General features: G+C 41.2%; 1 protein-coding gene across 1 annotated transcript in view; it reads right to left on the reverse strand.

The window, feature by feature from the left end:
• LOC144589259 (uncharacterized) overlaps positions 1–15,680 on the reverse strand; it is a 486,230-nt gene that overhangs the window by 199,466 nt on the left and 271,084 nt on the right. The window lies entirely within an intron of this gene.

Raw genomic sequence — 15,680 nt, forward strand, 5'->3', positions numbered from 1 at the left:
GAAACTTAATTGAAAGTAACCCAGAACTAAGCCTTGGGTATGCAAGAGACCAAAAGATATTGAATATTTATTTGAAGTACTATAAGATAATTTCTTCAGGGGAAAATATTATGCTTCAAAAGATTTTCCCGCAGTGACAAACTGACTCTCTATTGAAATTTCAAACGAGTGAGGAATTAGTTCTGGGTGCAGATACTGAAATATTTATCACATAAGAGAGTTTAATGTTCACTGCAGCTTGATAGAGCTGAGCAACAAACACAGAGCTAAAATCTCTGTGACAGAGTCTACTAGTGCAATCCTTTACATCTTAACTCAGAGGTACCGCTGAATTCATCTCTTTATCCTACATAATCATTTGAGATGCTCCTCTTGAAGGATCAGGCCCAAGACAGTTTGCTGCCTGACTCAAAATAACAAGAAGGTGACTCACCACATTCTATGTGCACTAGCCAATTAAAACTGTCACCTGAATCTTCCACCCAAGGATTTCAGGCTTGTATCAAAGGAATAGAGCAGAATCTGTTGCACAGGGCAGATAGCCTGTGTTCTACCATCTTGTCATTACTTGGAGGAAGGAAGGAAGGAAGGAAGGAAGGAAGGAAGGAAGGAAGGAAGGAAGGAAGGAAGGAAGGAAGGAAGGAAGGAAGGAAGGAAGGAAGGAAGGAAGGAAGGAAGGAAGGAAGGAAGGCAGGCAGGCAGGCAGGCAGGCAGGCAGGCAGGCTCCCTGACACAGCATAATGGTTACTCCACCTAATGACAGAGCAGGCCCATCTCTTGCTTCCCTTTCTTAGATAAATCCTAGTTATTTTGTCCTATTTATCCCTCTATGTAAAATTGCAGAATGGAAATTTCACATGCTATTGAAGGATTCTGGTACTTCTGCCTCACATTTATTTACTACAACTTTGAATTTAAGTCCATTATTTCCTGCCCACAAAAAGAAAGAATATAGGATAGCACAGGGTTGTTACCTTGACTCTTGAGATACAGTGTCTGAAGTCCAGATACATCCTCAAACTTGGTTCCTGCCAAGTTATACTGTCCTTGTACCTGTGCCATCACATCATGTTAAGCAGTTCTAAATCATATATTTTTAATTTTTATTGATTTAGCCTTTGTACCACACATGGAGAACTCAGGAAGAACAAGGTAAATGCTAGATATTATTATTACCTATTGGGAAGTTGTGAAGTACATGGGTCAGTATGCCCCTTTTGTCAGTGTGTGAAGATTTTGATATAAAATTTCATCTGAGTCTGATGGCTGTGTTTGCATTAGATGACAGATACCAAGTGTGTCCTCAACAGCTCCACATCCTGCCTCTGGTGCAATGTGTCTCTGTGATGCATTTCTGAACATCATTATCATCACAGAGGTGCAGAGCTGGAAGAGACCCTATGGATCATCAAGCCCAACAGCTATATGGGAGGCACAGATGGGAACTGAACTCTCAACATCTGGTTCTCCTGCAGTGGTGAGGGGGTCCCTTCTGTCCTTTGCTGACCGTAACATTTGTTATATTTTTGTGGTGGGCTTGAATACTGTTTGTAGGCTGTGTTTTTCCAAGTTTCCCCATGTGGTCGGTGACCCCTTTGATGTATGGCAGAAATATTTTATTTGTTGGTAGCAGGAATAGACCAGATACCTTGCAGTTGTGTCCAGGTATATATTGGAACCACAAAATGAAGCATCCACACCAGAATCAAAGAACATGAGAGACACTGCAGACTAAAACAACTGGAAAAATTGACAGTAGCTGAACATGCCCTAAAACAAGCTGGACATGAAATTCTATTTAAAAACACTGAAATACTGAACAACACCAGCAATCATTATGTTAGACTGCACAGGGAAGCCATTGAAATCCACAAACACCAGCAAAGCTTCAACAAAAAAGAAGAAAGTTTAAAACTCAACAAAGCTTGGCTCCCAGCACTGAAAAATACAGCCTGCAAAAGGTCAACGAACTCTACCCAGCCACAAGGACCAGTGATCACTGCACACAAAAGACCAGCTAACGACACCCATCAATCACAGTGACAGAAAATCTCTCCTCCCTATCACAATAATACACCCACAACAAAAACACACTGATCACCCACCTCCTGATAAGGACCAAAGCTGATCCCATAGCTATAAATACTCAACTCCGAAACAAACTGCACCAGAGCACAGAGTGCTACTCCTGTCCTCTGAAGATGCTGACCACAGAGACTGGAAAAATGTTAGGAAGAACAACCTTCAGAACACAGCCAAAGAGTCCGAAAAACTCACAACAACCATTAAATCCCAGCCATGAAAGCCTTCGCAAATACATTGAACACATCTACGGGGAGGAAACAGTCAATTCAGATTGTCTAAAAAAGGATTAACCAAATATGGAGGCAGGGAAATCTGCTATCCCTGTCCCTTCCACCACCTTGTGTGAAATGAAGAGCCCCCTATATGATTGGAAACTCTCAATTTAACTCTGAATCATAATTTTCCAGGATTCTGGGTTGCCCAGAGGTGTTCATGTGTACAGGAGGCTCTCACTTTCAGACTGCATCCCTTCCACGTGATTAACTGGCTATGGAAGAGGCAGGGCCAGCATGCACATCATCTCATATTTTTGTTTCAGCCTTATTTAGGGTACACCTGTACATAGTTTATCTGAAGGAAGCAAATATGCCTTGAAATATGTGTCAAGCAAACACACTGTTCAGAGCTTCAGACTAAGTCAAAGAGGAATGTCAAAAGCAGTTGTGGAATATGCATTACACCTTCAACACTGTTAAAATCCCTCCCAACAGCTAATTGGAGAGCATGGAAAAGTTACCTTTTGAAATCCATCTCTTAGAATTCTCCAGCTAACTTGGCTAGAAGAAAACACACGCATAAAGTGTACTTAGAAGTTGCTTTGCTTTGCTTTGCTTTGCTTTGCTTTGCTTTTGAGCATCAGAGTTTAGAAAAGTAACATGCTGGTAGTGAGATTCCAGGAAATGTATTCAAAAGAAGGAGTATTTCTAAAGTCTTTAAAGAGCTAAGATCTAAGTTTAGCATCAAATTAAATTTTTAACTACGAATATGCTTTTGAGAACTGAAAGAACGTAAAGGATGGAGTCAGTAGCTATAAAACAAGCTTTTTCTGGACATATGGAATTTTGAGTTAAAGGATTTTGCGTTGTTTTTTCAAATATGAAAACTTTGGTTTTATATTCCAAAATAATCAACACCCCCACTTATCTCAGTCCCACAGCCTAAAAAGAAATCACTCTGTTTTCTGTAATTATACTGATCAATTGCATCATATTCACACAAAAATTATGGAAACAGACCTAAAAAGCAAATAGAAAGCTTGAACATCAGAACACAGTATATGGACAAAGATTATTTCAATGCAAACAGCTTCAGGAATAAACCTTGAGGCAAAATCTGGAACTGGAGTCCCGGAGGCAGCTCATGACGCTCTGGCAACTCCTGTGACATCGCTGGAACCAGTTGTATTGGCTCTTGCCTTTCCATTGGACTATTTCAGTGACATGGAGAGGGGAGATTTGCTGCTTGGGTAACAGTCTGCATATTATTTTACCCAGGCCTCATACTCTGGAGAGGACACTCCAGCTTCACATACGGCATCGAAATAACACAGGAAGTTGCAATTACCAGTTATATGTCTTTGCTCAATTAGCGTAGAGCGTGATGCCAGGGGCTACTTTCAACGGTGGGGGAGGTCATTGTACCTCACTAGGTAGCTAGTGCCTGCCTTGAGCTGGGCAGCCACCAGCCAGTAAGGTGCTACCTTGCCACGGTCTGTCTGTTAACCTCATGAGGTCCATGGTGTTTAGGGTGAAAGCCAACAAGCAGATCGATAACCCTGCACCACGTAACCATCATAAAAAACTACTGCCCTAAAGCTAGGCATCTGGAATGTTCGGACAATGACACCTGGCTTTTCTGACAACCTGCAAGAAATAGATGATCTGTGCAAGACAGCTATCATTGACATGGAATTGAGTAGGCTGCAGATGGACATTGTTGCCCTGCAAGAGACAAGATTGCCAGAATTGGGATCGGTCAAAGAAAAAAAATTCTCATTCTTCTGGCAGGGAGAACCATTGAATGAGACCAGGGAATATGGTTTTGGCTTTGTGGTTAGAAATACTCTGCTGAGATCCATTATTCCACCTACTGCAGGAAGTGAAAAAACCCTGTCTCTGCAGCTCCGCTGATCAACAGGACTGGTCACCCTTATTAATGCATACTCACCAACAATGTTGTCTACAGCAGAAGTCAAAGACAATTTCTACAACGATCTGGCAGCTACTGTCAAGAAAATCCCAGAGAAAGAGCCACTGTTCATTCTCGGAGATTTTAATGCTAGAGTTGGTGCTGATCACAGTTCTTGGCCCACTTGTCTAGGCTGGTATGGCATTGGGAAGATGAACGAAAATGGCCAACGCTTGCTGGAGTTTTGCTGTTATTATGGTCTTTGTGTCAGCAACATGTTCTTTAATACGAAGCCTCAACAAAGAGTCTCTTGGTGACATCCAAGATCGAAGCATTGGCGTCAGCTCGATCTGATCCTCACTAGATGTTCTAGCCTTCCTAGTATTATGATCGCATGCAGCTATCAGGGTGCTGATTGTGATACCGATCACTCCTTGGTGTATAGCAGAGTAAAACTGTGAATAAAGAGATTGTATCATATGAAAAGGGAAGGAAGACCACTTATTGACATCAGCAAGATTCACAATCAGAGAAAAGTGGAGGAATTTGCTCAAGCACTTTAGGAAACTCTTCCAGGCCTGGCTGGTGCAAATACACCTGAATGATAGGATCATTTCAAGAATGCTGTTTATAACACCACCTTGTCCACATTTGGCAAGAAGATCAAACAGACGGCAGATTGGTTTGAAGCCCATTCGTATGAGTTGATGCCAGCCATCGAGGAAAAGAGGAGAGCGCTAGCAGCATACAAAGCTTGTCCTAGTGAGTACAACTTGCAGGTTCTTTGAGCTGCTTGTAGCCAAGTCCAACTGGCTGACAGGAGATGTTCTAACAATTATTGGCTTCAGCTCTTCTCACAGATACAGACAGCAGTGGCCACAGGTAACATCAAGGGAATGTATGATGGTATCAAGAAGGCTTTAGGTACAATAGAGAAGAAATCTGCTCCTTTGAAGACTGCTACAGGTGTGATCATCCAGTACAGCATATGGAATGCTGGAAGCAACACTACTCTGAGCTAAATTCTATAGGGAACGTAGTAACCAAAGAAGCATTAAATAACACAGAGTGCCTGCCTGTCTTGGAAGAGTTGGACAGCAAACCAACTTTAGCAGAAATAAAAGTGGCCTTCAATTCCCTCGCCTCTGGCAAGGCACCTGGGAAGGATAACATCCCTGTTGAAGTGCTGAAGTACTGTAAAGAGATCATCACCACTGAGATGTATAACATCTTCTGTGTTTGCTGGAGGGAAGGTGGAGTACCACAGGACATGAAGGATGCAAACATCATCACATTGTATAAGAACAAAAGTGACAGGGGTAACTGCAATAACTACCATGGCATCTCTCTTCTCAGCATTGTAGGAAAGCTGCTTGCTAGTGCCGTGCTGAAGAGACTCGAGGTGCTTGCACACAGAATCTATCCAGAATCACAGTGTGGATTTCGAGCTAATAGATCCACCACCGATGTGGTATTTTCTTTGAGACAGTTGCAGGAGAAATGTAGGGAACAATGAGAGCCAGTCTTTGTGGCCTTCATAGATCTCAGAAAGGCCTTTGATTTGGTTAGCAGGGACAGCCTTTTTAAAATACTTCCCAAAAATGGGTGTCCACCTCGGCTCCTTAACATCAGATCATTTCATGAGGAAATGAAGGGCACTGTAGTTTTTGATGGCTCAACATCAGATCCCTTTGACATTTGAAGTGGAGTGAAACAGGGCTGTGTCCCCGTGCTGACTCTGGGATTTTTTTTGCTGTCATGCTGAAGCCCGCTTTTGGAACTGCAACAGAAGGTGTCTCTCTCCACACTGGATCAGATGGAAAGCTCTTTAATCTCTCTAGATTGAGAACAAAGATCAAAGTCCAACTGAAATGCATGTGGGACTTCTTCTTCGCTGACCATGCAACTGTTGTTGCCCATTCTGTCGAGGACCTCCAACAACTTATGAGCCGTTTTAGCAAGGACTGGCAAGATTTTGGATTAACAATGAGCCTGAAGAAAATACAAGTAATGGGCCAGAGTGTGGACTCATCTCCCTCTATTTCCACCTCTATGCAAGAATTGGAGCTTGTTCATGATTTTGTGTATCTTGACTCAGCAATCTTTTACACTCTCTCTCTAGATGTCAAGCTGGATAAACACATACGCAAAGCAGCTACCATGTTCTCTAGACTCACGAAGAGAGTAAGTCTTAACAAAAAGCTGACAACATATACCAAGATCCAGGTCTACAGAGCCTGTGTCCTGAGTACGTACGTTCCTGTACTGCAGTGAGTCCTGGACCCTTTGTGCACGGCAGGAGAGGAAGCTGAACATATTCCATATGCGTTGTCTCCGATGCATTTTTGGCATCACCTGGCAGGCCAATTTTCCAAATATAGTAGTCCTAGAATGAGCTGGAATTTTTAGCATGTATACATTACTGAAACAGCAATGTCTGCGTTGGTTTGGGCATGTCATGAGAACGGCTGGTGGTTGGATTTCAAAAGATCTCCTGTTTGGAGAATTAGTGCATGGAAAGCGCCCCAGAGGAAGACCACAGCTGTGATAGAAGGATATCTGCAAGCGGGATCTGAAGGCCTTAGGAATGGACCTCAGCAGATGGGAAACCTTGACATCTTAGCATGCAGTCTGGAGGCAGGTGGTGCAGCATGGCCTCTCCCAATTTGAAGAGACCCTTGTTCCGCAGGCTGAGGAAAAGAGGCGGTCCCAAAACCAGCAAACTCAGGGAGCTGGACAGGGGACAGATTTTTTTGTCTTCAGTGTGGAAGGGATTATCACTCTTGAATTGACCTTCTCTGCCACATTAGATGCTGTTCCAAGACCTCTATTCAGAGCACGTTATCATAGTCTCTTGAGACTGAAGGATGCCTACATCTATTTTAAATACATTATTGTAGCATTCACCCTGCTTATTAATATTTATGTTGTGATTTGCATGCACCAATAGGAATTGGGACAGAGTTAAGTGAGGTGAAGAGAAGGAGGGAGAGAGAGTTAGAGTAAGCAATTGAGAGTGAAAAGAGAAGGTTGTTTTAGTGGGGAGTTAATGATATTGACAGGACTGTTATCACTTGTAACAATAGACAATTTCTTAAATGATACGTCACCTGGACCTCTATCATTAATAGTAAATAAAGCTGATGTGATCAACTGGTGGCAGCTGAATGACAAGTTGCTTGTCCCTTTGTTTGGTGAAACAACCAAGGAACAGGCAGGAACATGACAAATTGGTGGCATAGAAGTTGGATAGAAAACAATCCAGTGTGAAACTGAATTTTCTTGAGACTGGAGGAAAAGGAGTTAGGATCTGTGGCATAAAGAAGTGGTTACCAGTTAGAGTCTTGTGGAAGACTTAGTTTCAGGGTTTCTGAACCCACGTCTGGGGAATCCCAAGAGGAGATCCTTTTGGCTCTCGTGTGGGAAAAAGGACCAGTCCAAGTTAATAAAAAATTGTATTGTTTACCCAAATGAAGTAAAAAGTTGATTGTGGAGGCACAGGTTGAGCTCCAGGGTTCTGAAGGAAATGGGAACCCTCAAATTCAAGGTGAAGAAAAAACTGAGGGACCAGTAATAATTGCCTCAGGAGGTGAATTATCCAAAGCTCCCAAGATTTGGAAAAATGGAAGGTAGAACAGGAATTCAAACTAAAGGAGTTAGCTATGAAAAACCAATTAGAATTGGAAAGAGAAAAAAATCAAAGAACTTGAAAGGAAAAGGGAATTCGAGCAAGAATTGGAAAGAGAAAAAATAAGAGAACTTGAAAGGTAAAGGCAATTTGAGCAAGAAACCAGGCAAAGAGAAATGCAGTTTCAAACTGAGATGAAGAAATTGGAAATAGCAGCCCAAAATAATTAATAATAATAATAATAATAATAATAATAATAATAATAATAATAATAATAATAATAATAATAATAATAATAATAATAATAATAATAATAATAATAATAATAATAATAATAATAATAATAATAATAATTCCAGTGTGAGAAATCCCTCAAATATCAATCTAAATAACTTTCCCCAATATAGGAAAGATTATCCTGAATCTTTCCTGATTTGCTTTGAGAGAGCTTGTTGGAACTTCGGGGTTAAAGAGGATGAGAGGATGATAATTTTAAGGTCACAGATAGGGGGAGTTTTATCTGAGATCTATTCACAGATGCCTAATTTGAAAACGATGGTTTGTCATGCTGCTGTGAAAGTTCACTTATTTAGTAACCCACATAGTCAGGAAGTTATGTGAAGGCTTGTAAGAGGAGTCTGCAGATTTTTTTTCTGTGAGAGTAGCACAATTTGGATTTATTATGATAATAAATACAGATATGATCACTAGTATAATCTTTTCTGTATATGATGACACTGGCCTCCTGCAGTTTGCAAAAGCAACTATTAAAATGACTCAATTTTAAAATAATTTGCCCTCTAGTTAATTAAGGGCATTACTTTTTTTTTTCATTGTTTAATCTCAGTTATGTGACACAGCCCTAATTATAATGAACTGGAAATGCATGTATGCATGTTTCCACATATACAGAGGGAGCAAAAATCTAATGATAAATCTCTTTGATTTGAGAAACAATTGAAAAAATAATTTTTACAACAAAACAAAATAATATTACTGCACATAACAATTGCAATTTTATTTTGGTCTATATTTTCAAGTAAGGGCTTGATCACACCTGGCAAAAGAAACCCAGTTATACCGATATGGCCATTTTTTTAGATGGTTTCATACATTTTCAAGCACACAATGCATGGCCAAGGTCAGCTCATTTTCCTGGCCAGCGATTTATTTCCACTTTATTTTTCACTCACCAGAAGTTTTATTTTGCATCAATGATGAATTGATTCATTCTTTATCATTTTAGCCTGTGTGAATGTTGCTGTCAATTTATTTCCTTTGCAAAGGGGCATCGTTTCTGGGTGTTGTAGCTACTTCATTACTTGTATCTTTTTTTATTATTATTCTTTTAAAGGTATATCGATAAATTGGCAGTAACAAATGCTGCTGCTAATAAAAACAACATGAATACATTGCTCAGAAGGAGGACGCTCAAAGGATACAGCCTCCCCCTTCTTGTGGGTGAAAAAGGAACAAACTTTATTTAAGCTCAATAAACCATCCAGAGCAGATCTACTATTTACAAGAAGCAAACTTACAACGTACATTTTCAGGGCTGCAACCTTTACACTCCCCTTAGCTCTCTACATATATAAAATGTCAAGCCTTGACATAATAAAACTAGATAGAAAACAAGAAGTCAAGACACAGAACCTTAGCTAACTGCTAAATATATGAAATAGTGCCACCTACTGGTTGGAGGTGTTGACTGTATAATTATGCAAGGTAAGGAACTTGAATCTGATATGACCATTAAACATGAGGAAATATAAAAGCAGATTCTGTATGAAATTAAATTGCTTATTTTACTGTAAACCATTTGCCGTGCTGATTCCATGTCAAAGACTTCTTTAAAATACATCTGATTTGATTTGGATTCCTGCATTGAACAGGGGATTGGACTCATTGTCCTTATAGGCCCCTTTCAACTCATTTATTCTATGATTCTATGAAAATACTAAATTGATTGAACATAGCTTTTTCTTCTGTGGCTTCACAAGAGTTTAGTTCCTCAGAGACTTGTGTTTCGAAAGGCAGGATGCTATTCATGAAAAGTTATATGACCTGGTGTATATAACTGAAACCTGGCTGCCATGGGCTTTTCCCAACATGCCACAGGGCCCAAACATGTTGCAGGTTATGTTCTTGATCTCATATTCATATCAGGACAGGGAAGGGAGGATCCGAAGGTGGTGAACTTTGAGTTCTACCCTTTGTCATAGTCAGATCATCTCCTGCTGAGATTTGGACTCCACAGAACTGAACCTCTGTGTGGGAGGAAGGACCTGTTATCACAATCTGCTGCCAAAGACTGATGTATCTGACAGGTTTCTAAAATGTCCCAACCTTTTTACTAGTGCGGATCGGGGGAGTCTCTGAGGGAGGTGGGGCGGCCCTTCACACTTGCCCTCTCTGATGCACGTGCAAAGTGGTTGGGGAGTGTGCACGCCATAGGCCCATGTGTGTTCCCTCACTGCTTCATGCATGTGCAGGAGTGCCTGCACACCTGTGCGCCCACCCCTCCCCTGCATGTAGGCGCATGGTTGAAGGGGTGATGGAGTGTGTGCTAGCAGCAGCGGCGGAAGCCTGTGAGTCTTTTTTTTTATTTTTATTTTATTTTACCCAGCTTTTGCCAACCCCCCACCCCCGTCGCCGCTGCTGCTGGGAGGAAGGCAGCTGGAGCACCTGGCTGTTGTCCTGCCTCCTGGCTCTTGCCAACCCCCCCCCACTCCCATTGCCACTGCTGGTGCTGCTGGGAGGAGAGCAGCCAGAGCAGCTGGCTTTTGCCCTGCCTCCCAGCTCTCCCCCACCCCAGTTGGTTGCCGCCGGGCCACAAAGACAGACCTCTCCCCACCCCCACGCACACATTCCCCTCCCCACAGCTGTTTTGCGTCCGTGGGGACCTGCAGGAAGGGGTGAGGGAGGACTCACGCCGGCTCCGGCATGCGCGTGCACAAAGCAGCTGTGGGGAGGGGAGTGCGTGTGGGAGGGTGGGGGAGGCCTGTCTTCGCAGCCCGGTTGGGTTCAAGCAACTGATGACCTCAACAACTATAGGCTGGTTGCCAACATTGGCGGCTACCCATCCCACTCACTCCTTGCAGTCCTTGATGTTTAAAATTGTGATACCTAGGAAGGTGCAGCAGGGTGATGTCAGGGAGTGGCGGCTAAGGTAGGGAGAGGAAGGGGGCAGGGGATAGGCTGCGGGGGTGGGTGGCTGCCAATTGGGCCACCAATCAGCTGATCAACAGGCTGGTGGGCACAATGGAAAAGCCATAGGAAGAGAGGGAAGGCTAGTCTTCCCTCTCTTCATATGGGTGTGTGTGTGAATAAAAATGGGGCAATATTAATCTCTTCGCATTCATCTTTGAAATTCACGAACATGAATGGAGGAATAATTAATGAATCAGTGATTTTTGACAAATATCATGATCCGTTTTTTATTCATCCCCATGTCTAATGATAACACTAATGGGGCAGTATAGAAGTGGAAATAATAAATCATTAAAAATATTCAGTACCAAAGAACTCTTCACTTTGTTCATATATATTTATTCATAGTGAAATATAATCCCTTCTCTCTTTTTTGGCTCACCGTCATTCCTTATCTAATGCAATTTTAAGTATATATTTATTTACAGAATTAGTACCTGGACATAATAAGTTTCCACTGGGACTGAAGAACTATTAATAATTGAAACATCTCTTCCTTCAATAGATACAATGCCTTCTCTCACACTTATTTTGCAGTTGTTCTATTGTCTCCGTTATATGGGAATTTAAGATTACCCAGGTGGAAGGTGCATTGTGAGGAAAGGAAATTTCTACTTTGCAGCACAGAGATAAATACCATCTTTTATTAAGCAATGTGAGGCAAGTGCTCTGACTGAATGGTTTAATCTCTCCACAAAATATTAAAAATGATTTTGTAGGAGCTAGGAGTAAATATTAAACCAGTGCAGTGGTTAATGTTCTTCCTGGGAGTTGTGGTTACAGTCCAAAGAAGAGAAAATGATGAATGATGTTGAGGGGAAAATATGAAAATGTAAGTACAAGTGGACCATCTGCACTACATTATCCCTCCTCAGAGAAGTAGCCATTGGCCTACATAGAATAACACATTGGAATTCACACACCAGAACATTTTCCTCTAATGGTTATTATATCAATGCAATACTAAGAGATTGTGCTTTTTACAGGAAACAATTAGACTTTAGCATTTCTTATGTGTCAAATTTCTCTTGTGTAAAATCATTGTTATATTACACTGGTTTAGGCTTCAGTACCAAACTACAGTGGTGCCTCGCTTAATGATTGCTTCATTTAACAAAGAATTCGCTTAGCGATGGCTTTTTCGGAGCGATCTTGCGCTCCATTTAACGATGTTCCCTGTGGAGGAGAAATGCCAGATCGGCTCCTGCCTTCTCCTCCACCAGGGACCTCCTCCGCTGCTGTAAGCACAATCGGGCAGCCCTTTGAGAGGAGCCGGGCTGTGGGGAATGAAGGCTGAAGCTGATCCAATCTTTCCCCCCCCCCACCGGGAGGCTTCTCCGAAAGTGCTGCACCCGATAGTAGGGGAGAAAACCGGATACTCCGTTCCTATTGGAACAGATTATCCGGTTTTCAGTGCATCTCTATGGGAAAACACGTTTCGCTTAGCGATGTTTTCCCATAGCGATGTGTGTTGTTGTTTTTTTTTTTGAACCAATTAAAATCATTAAGCGAGGTACCACTGTATGTGAAAGGCAGGACTGGATGAATCCCAAGCCAGAATTAAGATTGCCAGAAGAAATATAAAAAACCTCAGATTTGTTTGTTTGTTTGTTTGTTTGTTTGTTTGTTTGTTTGTTTGTTTGTTTGTTTGTTTATTTATTTATTTATTTATTTATTTATTTATTTATTTATTTATTTATTTATTTATTTATTTATTTATTAGCTTTTTATCCTGCCCTTCTAGACAATGTCTACTCGGGGCAGCAGATGATACCACTCTGATGGCAGAATGAGAAGGAATTAAAGAAACTCTTAATGAGGATGAAAGAGGAGAGTGCAAAAATGGTCTGATGATCAAAAAACGAAGATCATGGCCACTGGTCCCATCACTTCCTGGGAAATAGAAGGGGGAGATACGGAGACAGTGACAGATTTTACTTTCTTGGGCTCCATGATCACTGCAGATGGAGACAGCAGCCACGAAATTAAAAGACGCCTGCTTCTTGGGAGGAAAGCGATGACAAACCTTGACAGCATCCTAAAAAGCAGAGACATCACCTTGCCAACAAAAGTCCGAATAGTCAAAGCTATGGTTTTTCCTGTAGTGATGTATGGAAGTGAGAGCTGGACCATAAAGAAAGCTGACCGCCGAAGAATTGATGCCTTTGAATTGTGGTGTTGGAGGAGGCTCTTGAGAGTCCCCTGGACTGCAAGGAGAACAAACCTATCAATTCTAAAGGAAATCAACCCTGAGTGCTCACTGGAAGGACAGATCCTGAAGCTGAGGCTCCAATAATTTGGCCATCTCATGAGAAGAGAAGACTCCTTGGAAAAGACCTTGATGTTAGGAAAGTGTGAAGGCAAGAGGAGAAGGGGACGACAGAGGATGAGATGGTTGGACAGTGTCACTGAAGCTACCGGAATGAATTTTGACATCCAGGAGGCAGTGGAAGATAGGAGAGCCTGGCGTGCTCTTGTCCATGGGGTAACGAAGTGTCAGGCACAATTAAATGATTAAATGACTAAACAACAATTTCATGACAGTAGCTTGAATTCTCCTTTTACAAATTATTCCTCCTTATTTCATCAGTACATATTTGTCTTAATTTATTTTTTATTTTATTTATTTATTTATTTAATATATATGCCGCTCACTCTACCCAAAGGTCTCTGGGTGGCTTACAACAATTAAAATACAATAAAAATCCTTTCACATAGTTGCAGGCAGAGTGCTCTTTTATTTTCCTGTTTTAACTCAGTTGCCAAAGTAACTAATTACGTAAAAGGTAAACAATAATAACATTTGACCCAATAAGTTTTTGAGTGCCTCTTTCTTGTTTACATGGATTTCTGCAACGCGCCGATCCTTTTTCAAATGGATCCTTTCCTTTTACAAGGAAAGGAGCTGCAGCCTCCTTGGGATTATAAAAGTTGAATCAAATAAATGTGAAATAGTTTGCATTCAATTGAGGAATAATTTTTTATGAAAAGTTTGGACATTTTTCTTTCCTCTAGACTGTGAATAGTACAGCAATATGACTGCAGGCATGGATTTCAAGCGTCCCAGTGTACTGTATGAGTTCAAGCAAAAGCAATTGTGAATGTGGAAACCGCACAACTGCAATTAACCAGCTGTTTTTAGAAACCCATCCTGGTTGTGCCTGCAGAATTCTAAAAGGGTCATTAAGATGCTTATTATTGATAGCAGCAAAGCACTATGTTATTAAAACCAACCAATATTCCTTAAGCAGTAAAAAGAGCTTCCAGACAGCATACATCTACTCATGTTCTGATCTATTATTGATGTTGAGATTATTTTGACTAGTAATAATATTCTTTTCTTTAAAAAGTAATCAATAACTAATTCCAAACAATAAAATAAAGCAAAGACATTTCCCAGAAGACGCTGAACATCCTTATAACTACAAAAGAGAGGTTCTTCTATTATTTATTTATTTTTCTCTTCTTCCATTTTTAAAAGCAGAATCATTTCAGATAAAAAGGCTGAAGAAAAAGCTGTACCATAAGCATAGTGAAGAAACTGCAGGAAACCACAAAAAAATTAATATAATCTGTTTCAGCCGATTGAAATTTCAAAATATGTATTATAAGGTTTCCCTCTCCCCTCCGCACCCCCTGCCACCTGTTTTTCACAAATACCTTCCAGAGACGAGGGGTATAAATCAGCCTCAAAGGACAGAACAAATTCCTTCTTAGCCAGCAGGGAAGGGAGATGCCTTTTCTTCTATTCGTTTTATCTTGCCATACAAGATACATCCTTATCAACCATCCCAGATACTAAAATGTAGTGACCAACGCCAGTAATCTTTATCTACATTTAAACCAGAAATATGAAATTACCTGCTGAGGATTCCTTAGGCAAGAGGAAGCCACACAGAGGTGGTATTGTGTGAAGACTTCATGAATCTGGAGATGGTGTGCTTTTTAGACTGTTGCTTTTGATGCTCCCTGGCATGCCACTGCTGTGCTCTGCTCACAAGCATGGTTGCTTGCTCCATGGATTCTGCAGGCTGATAACTGAGCAACTTTCAAACAGAATTTTCCTGCAGCAGAGAAGATAATTAATCTGCAAACAAGAATTGCCTGCATTGCCAAATGTCCCATTCATAAGCGGGAAGATCAGCCCAAGTGTCCACATTTTGAACTCCGCTTGGAATAATTAATCTATCACCATCTCGTCTAGCAGCAGCTAGTGGGGAGGAGTTGCAGAGGTGCACTGGCCAGTTCTAAACTCTATTCTTTATTGGGGAATATCATAGTTTATACAACCATGTCCCCAAGGAGAGTCCAAAATGCAGGTAGCTGTGTTAATCTATATACAAACCAACTCCAGCACTTTATTCATAGCTACAAGAAGCAGGTTATTTAAAAATCAAAAGGGCACTAATTGCCTATATAAGGCCAAGCCATTCAAAAATCCTGCTTGGGCAAACTTCTCATACAAGACCGCAGGGTGAATTGCTGGAGTTTTACATAGCTTGCACAAAGAACTCTCCAGATTCTCCTTGCACAACTGTGACTCTGCTCTTCGTAATGGTCATCTACTCTTGCTGGTGCAAGTGAAAGGTTTCATGTTACTAAAGTAGCAGGGCTTTATGCCTGCAGGTGC

The sequence above is a fragment of the Pogona vitticeps genome, chromosome 4 (assembly GCF_051106095.1).
Source record: "Pogona vitticeps strain Pit_001003342236 chromosome 4, PviZW2.1, whole genome shotgun sequence".
Classification (NCBI taxonomy): Eukaryota; Metazoa; Chordata; class Lepidosauria; order Squamata; family Agamidae; genus Pogona; species Pogona vitticeps.